This window comes from Triticum urartu, chromosome 5A (assembly GCF_056163025.1).
Source record: "Triticum urartu cultivar PI428250 chromosome 5A, HENAU_Tu73, whole genome shotgun sequence".
In the NCBI taxonomy this organism is placed as follows: domain Eukaryota; kingdom Viridiplantae; phylum Streptophyta; class Magnoliopsida; order Poales; family Poaceae; genus Triticum; species Triticum urartu.
In genome coordinates, this window is record NC_141877.1 from 686,560,650 (window position 1) to 686,567,144 (window position 6,495).

Below are 6,495 nucleotides of genomic sequence, written 5' to 3' on the forward strand. Positions count from 1 at the left end.
CAAGAACCCTTTCTTTGCCTAATCCATTTTGAACTTCTTCAAAACTTTATCAAGGTATGTGCTTTGTGAAAGTCCAATTAAGTGTCTTGATCTATCTCTATAGATCTTGATGCCCAATATATAAGTAGGTTCACCGAGGTATTCATTGAAAAATTCTTATTCAAGTATCCTTTTATGCTATTCAGAAATTCAGTATCATTTCCGATCAACAATATGTCATCTACATATAATAACAGAAATGCTACAGAGCTCCCACTCACTTTCCTGTAAATATTGGCTTCTCCAAAAGTCTGTATAAAATATATGCTTTGATCACACAATCAAAGCGTATATTCCAACTCCGAGAGGCTTGCACCAGTCCATAAATGGATCGCTGGAACTTGCACACTTTTTTAGCACCTTTTGGATCGACAAAACCTTCTGGTTGCATCATATACAACTCTTCTTTAATATATCCATTAAGGAATGCAGTTTTGACATCCATTTGCCAAATTTCATAATCATAAAATGCGACAATTGCTAACATGATTCGGACGGACTTAAGGATCGCTACGGGTGAGAAGGTCTCATCGTAGTCAACTCCTTGAACTTGTCGAAAACCTTTTTCAACAAGTCGAGCTTTGTAGACAGTAACAGTACCGTCAGCGTTAGTCTTCTTCTTGAAGATCCATTTATTCTCTATGGCCTGCTGATCAACGGGCAAGTCAACCAAAGTCCACACCTTGTTCTCATACATGGATCCCATCTCATATTTCATGGCCTCTAGCCATTTTGCGGAATCTGGGCTCATCATCGCTTCCTCATAGTTCGTAGGTTCATCATGGTCAAGTAACATGACTTCCAGAACAGGATTACCGTACCACTCTGGTGCGGATCTCACTCTGGTTGACCCTACAAGGTTCGGTAGTAAATTGATCAGAAGTTTCATGATCATCATCATTAGCTTCCTCACTTACTGGTGTAGAATCACTGGACTGATTTTAGTGATGAACTAATTTCCAATAAGGGAGCAGGTACAATTACCTCATCAAGTTCTACTTTCCTCCCACTCACTTCTTTTGAGAGAACCTCCTTCTCTAGAATGGATCCATTCTTAGCAACGAATATCTTGCCTTCGGATATGTGATAGAAGGTGTACCCAACAGTCTCCTTTGGGTATCCTATGAAGACACATTTCTCCGATTTGGGTTTGAGCTTATCAGGTTGAAGTTTCTTCACATAAGCATCGCAACCCCAAACTTTAAGAAACAACAACTTGGGTTTCTTGCCAAACCACAGTTCATAAGGTGTCATCTCAACGGATTTAGATGGTGCCCTATTTAACGTGAAAGCAGCCGTCTCTAAAGCATAACCCCAAAACGATAGCGGTAAATCAGTAAGAGACATCATAGATCGCACCATATCTAGTAAAGTACGATTACGACATTCGGACACGCCATTACGCTGTGGTGTTCCGGGTGGCGTGAGTTGCGAAATTATTCCGCATTGTTTAAAATGAAGACCAAACTCGTAACTCAAATATTCTCCTCCATGATCAGATCGTAGAAACTTTATTTTCTTGTTACGATGATTTTCCACTTCACTCTGAAATTCTTTGAACTTTTCAAATGTTTTAGACTTATGTTTCATTAACTAGATATACCCATATCTGCTCAAATCATCTGTGAAGGTGAGAAAATAACGATATCTGCCGCGAGCCTCAATGTTCATTGGACCACATACATCAATATGTATGATTTCCAATAACTCTGTTGCTCGCTCCATTGTTTCGGAGAACGGTGTTTTAGTCATCTTGCCCATGAGGCATGGTTCGCAAGTACGAAGTGATTCATAATCAAGTGATTCCAGAAGTCCATCAGAATGGAGTTTCTTCATGCGTTTTACACCAATATGACACAAACGACAGTGCCACAAATAAGTTGCACTATCATTATTAACTATGCATCTTTTGGCTTCAATACTATGAACATGTGTATCACTACTATCAAGATTTAGTAAAAATAGACCACTCACCAAGGGTGCATGACCATAAAAGATATTACTCATATAAATAGAACAACCATTATTCTCCGATTTAAATGAATAACCGTCTTGCATCAAACAAGATCCAGATATAATGTTCATGCTCAACGTTGGCACCAAATAACAATTATTTAGGTCTAAAACTAATCCCGAAGGTAGATGTAGAGGTATCGTGCCGACGGAGATCACATAGACTTTGGAACCATTTCCCATGCGCATCGTCACCTCGTCCTTAGCCAATCTTCGCATAATCTGTTGCCCCTGTTTCGAGTTGCAAATGTTAGCAACTAAACCAGTATCAAATACCCAGGCACTTCTGCGATCATTAGTAAGGTACACATCAATAAGATGTATATCAAATATACCTTTCACTTTGCCATCATTCTTCTTCGCCAAATACTTGGGGCAGTTCCACTTCCACTGACCAGTCCCGTTGCAGTAGAAGCACTCAGTTTCAGGCTTAGGTCCAGACTTGGGTTTCTTCACTTGAGCAGCAACAGGCTTGCTGTTCTTCTTGAAGTTCCCCTTCTTCCCTTTACCCATTTTCTTGAAACTAGTGGTCTTGTTGACAGTCAACACTTGATGCCCCTTCTTGATTTCTACCTGCGCAGCCTTTAGCATTGCGAAGAGCTCGAGAATAGTCTTATCCATCCCTTGCATATTATAGTTCATCACGAAGCTTTTGTAGCTTGGTGGTAGTGATTGAAGAACTCTGTCAATGACAATATCATCAGGAAGATTAACTCCCAGCTGAGTCAAGTGGTTGTTGTACCCAGACATTCTGAGTATATGTTCACTGACAGAACTATTCTCCTCCATTTTCCAGCTGTAGAACTTATTGGAGACTTCATATCTCTCAATCCGGGCATTTTCTTGAAATATTAACTTCAACTTATGGAACATCTCATATGCTCCATCACGTTCAAAACGTCGTTGAAGTCCCGGTTCTAAGCCATAAAGCATGGCACACTGAACTATCGAGTAGTCATCAGCTTTGCTCTGATAGGTGTTCACAACTTCTGGCGTTGCTCCTGCAGCAGGTTTTTCACCTAGCGGTGCTTCCAGGATGTAATTCTTCTGTGTAGCAATGAGGATAATCCTCAAGTTATGGACCCAGTCCGTGTAGTTGCTACCATCATCTTTCAACTTAGCTTTCTCTAGGAACGCATTAAAATTCAACGGAACAATATCACGAGCCATCTATCTACAACAACATAGACATGCCAAATACTATCAGGTACTAAGTTCATGATAAATTAAAGTTCAATTAATCAAATTACTTAAGAACTCCCACTTAGATAGACATCTCTCTAATCATCTAAGTGATCACGTGATCCATATCAACTAAACCATGTCCGATCATCACGTGAGATGGAGTAGTTTTCAATGGTGAACATCACTATGTTGATCATATCTACTATATGATTCACGCTCGACCTTTCGGTCTAAGTGTTCCGAGGCCACATCTGTATATGCTAGGATCGTCAAGTTTAACCCGAGTATTCCGCGTGTGCAAAACTGTCTTGCACCCGTTGTATGTGAACATAGAGCTTATCACACCCGATCATCACGTGGTGTCTCGGCACGACGAACTGTAGCAACGGTGCATACTCAGGGAGAACACTTATACCTTGAAATTTAGTGAGAGATCATCTTATAATGCTACCACCGAACTAAGCAAAATAAGATGCATAAAGGATAAACATCATATGCAATCAATATAAGTGATATGATATGGCCATCATCATCTTGTGCCTTTGATCTCCATCTCCAAAGCACCGTCATGATCACCATCGTCACCGGCTTGACACCTTGATGTCCATCGAAGCATCGTTGTCGTCTCGCCAACTATTGCTTCTACGACTATCGCTACCGCTTAGTGATAAAGTAAAGCAATTACATGGCGATTGCATTTCATACAATAAAGCGATAACCATATGGCTCCTGACAGTTGACGGAAACTGTGTTACAAAACATGATCATCTCATACAATAAAATTTAGCATCATGTCTTGACCATATCACATCGCAACATGCCCTGCCAAAACAAGTTAGACATCCTCTACTTTGTTGTTGCAAGTTCTACGTGGCTGCTATGGGCTGAGTAAGAACCGTTCTTACCTACGCATCAAAAACCACAACGCGGTATAGTGATTGCTTTTTGATCTTCAGAAAGAACCCAGTTCATTGAATCCGATTCAACTAAAGTTGGAGAACCTGACACCCACCAGCCACCTGTGTGCGAAGCACGTCGGTAGAACCAGTCTCGCGTAAACGTACGCGTAATGTCGGTCTGAGCCGCTTCATCCAACAATACCACCGAATCAAGAATTTACTAGTGACGACAAGCAATATGTATATACCCACGCCCACAACTCCTTTGTGCTCTACTCGTGCATATAACATCTACGCATAGACCTGGCTCTGATACCACTGTTGGGGAACGCAGTAATTTCCAAAAAATTCCTACGCGCAGGCAAGATCTATCATGGTGATGCATAGCAACGAGAGGGGAAGAGTGTTGTCCATGTACCCTCGTAGACCGTAAGCGGAAGTGTTATGACAACGCGGTTGATGTAGTCGTACGTCTTCATGATTCGACCGATCCTAGTACCGAAAATACGGTACCTCCGTGATTTGCACACGTTCGGCTCGGTGATGCCCCACGAACTCTCGATCTAGCTGAGTATCGAGGGAGAGCTTCGTCAGCACGACGGCGTGATGAAGGTGATGATGAAGCTACTGGCGCAGGGCTTTGCCTAAGCACTACGACGATATGACCGAGGTGGATTATGGTGGAGGGGGGCACCACATATGGCTAAGGGATCAATGATCAACTTGTGTGTTCTAGGGTGCCCCTGCCCCCGTATATAAAGGAGCAAGGGGGAGGCCGGCCGGCCTTGGGTGGCGCGCCAAGGAGGGGAGGAGTCCTCCTCCTAGTAGGAGTAGGACTCCCCCTTTCCTAGTCCAACTAGGAGGAGGAAGGTGAAAGAAAGGAGAGGGAGAAGGGAGAAGGAAAGGGGGCGCCGCCCCCCTTACCTAGTCCAATTCGGACTAGAGGGGAGGGGCACGTGGCCCTGCCTTGGCCGGCCCTTCTCTCTCTCCACTAAGGCTCATGTGGCCCATTAGTTCCCCCGGGGGTTCCGATAACCCCCCTGCACTCCGATAATTATCCGGTGACCCCCGGAACTCATCCGGTGTCCGAATATAGTCACCCAATATATCAATTTTTATGTCTCGACCATTTTGAGACTCCTCGTCATGTTCATGATCATATCCGGGACTCCGAACTACCTTCGGTACATCAAAACACATAAACTCATAATACCGATCGTCACCAAACATTAAGCGTGCGGACCCTACGGGTTCGAGAACTATGTAGACATGGCCGAGACATGACTCCGGTCAATAACCAATAGCGGAACCTGGATGTTCATATTGGATCGCACATATTCTACGAAGATCTTTATTGACCAACTGCATAACGATATACGTTGTTCCCTTTGTCATCGGTATGTTACTTGCCCGAGATTTGATCGTCGGTATCTTAATACCTAGGTCAATCTCGTTACCGACAAGTCTCTTTACTTGTTCCATAATGCATCATCCCATAACTAACTCATTAGTCACATTTCTTGCAAGCCTTATAGTGATGTGCATTACCGGGAGGGCCCAGAGATAACTCATTAGTCACATTCCTAATGTCGATCTATGCCAACTCAACAAACACCATCGGAGACACCTATAGAGTATTTTTATAGTCACCCTGTTACGTTGTGACGTTTGATAGCACACTAAGTGTTCCTCCGGTATTTGGGAATTGCATGATCTCATAGTCATAGGAACATGTATAAGTTATGGAGAAAGCAATGACAACAAACTAAACGATCATCGTGCTAAGCTAACGGATGGGTCAAGTCAATCACATCATTCTCTAACGATGTGATCCCGTTAATCAAATGACAACTCATGTCTATGGTTAGGAAACATAACCATCATTGATTCAACGAGCTAGTCAAGTAGAGGCATACTAGTGACATTCTGTTTGTCTATGTATTCACACATGTACTAAGTTTCCGGTTAATACAATTCTAGCATGAATAATAAACATTTATCATGATATAAGGAAATATAAATAACAACTTTATTATTGCCTCTAGGGCATATTTCCTTCAAGGACGAGGGCCGACAAAGGCGGATACCGAAACCTTCACACTATATAACAACAAACAATAATAAAAGTAAGAAAATTACATAGGTATCTATCTAAATCATACAAGTAAGAACTTTTTTCTTTTAGAAAGAATATAAGATCAACAGGCTCACCACGGTGGTGCCGGCGATGAGATCGGCGCGGGCGATCGACGGCGGTGAGGGCGGGGACGGGACATGATAGACCGCCAAACCTAGATAAATCTTGAGGAAAATGGAGTTTGGACAAGGAGCTTAGAGGGGAGAAAGCTTAAGTGTGGCT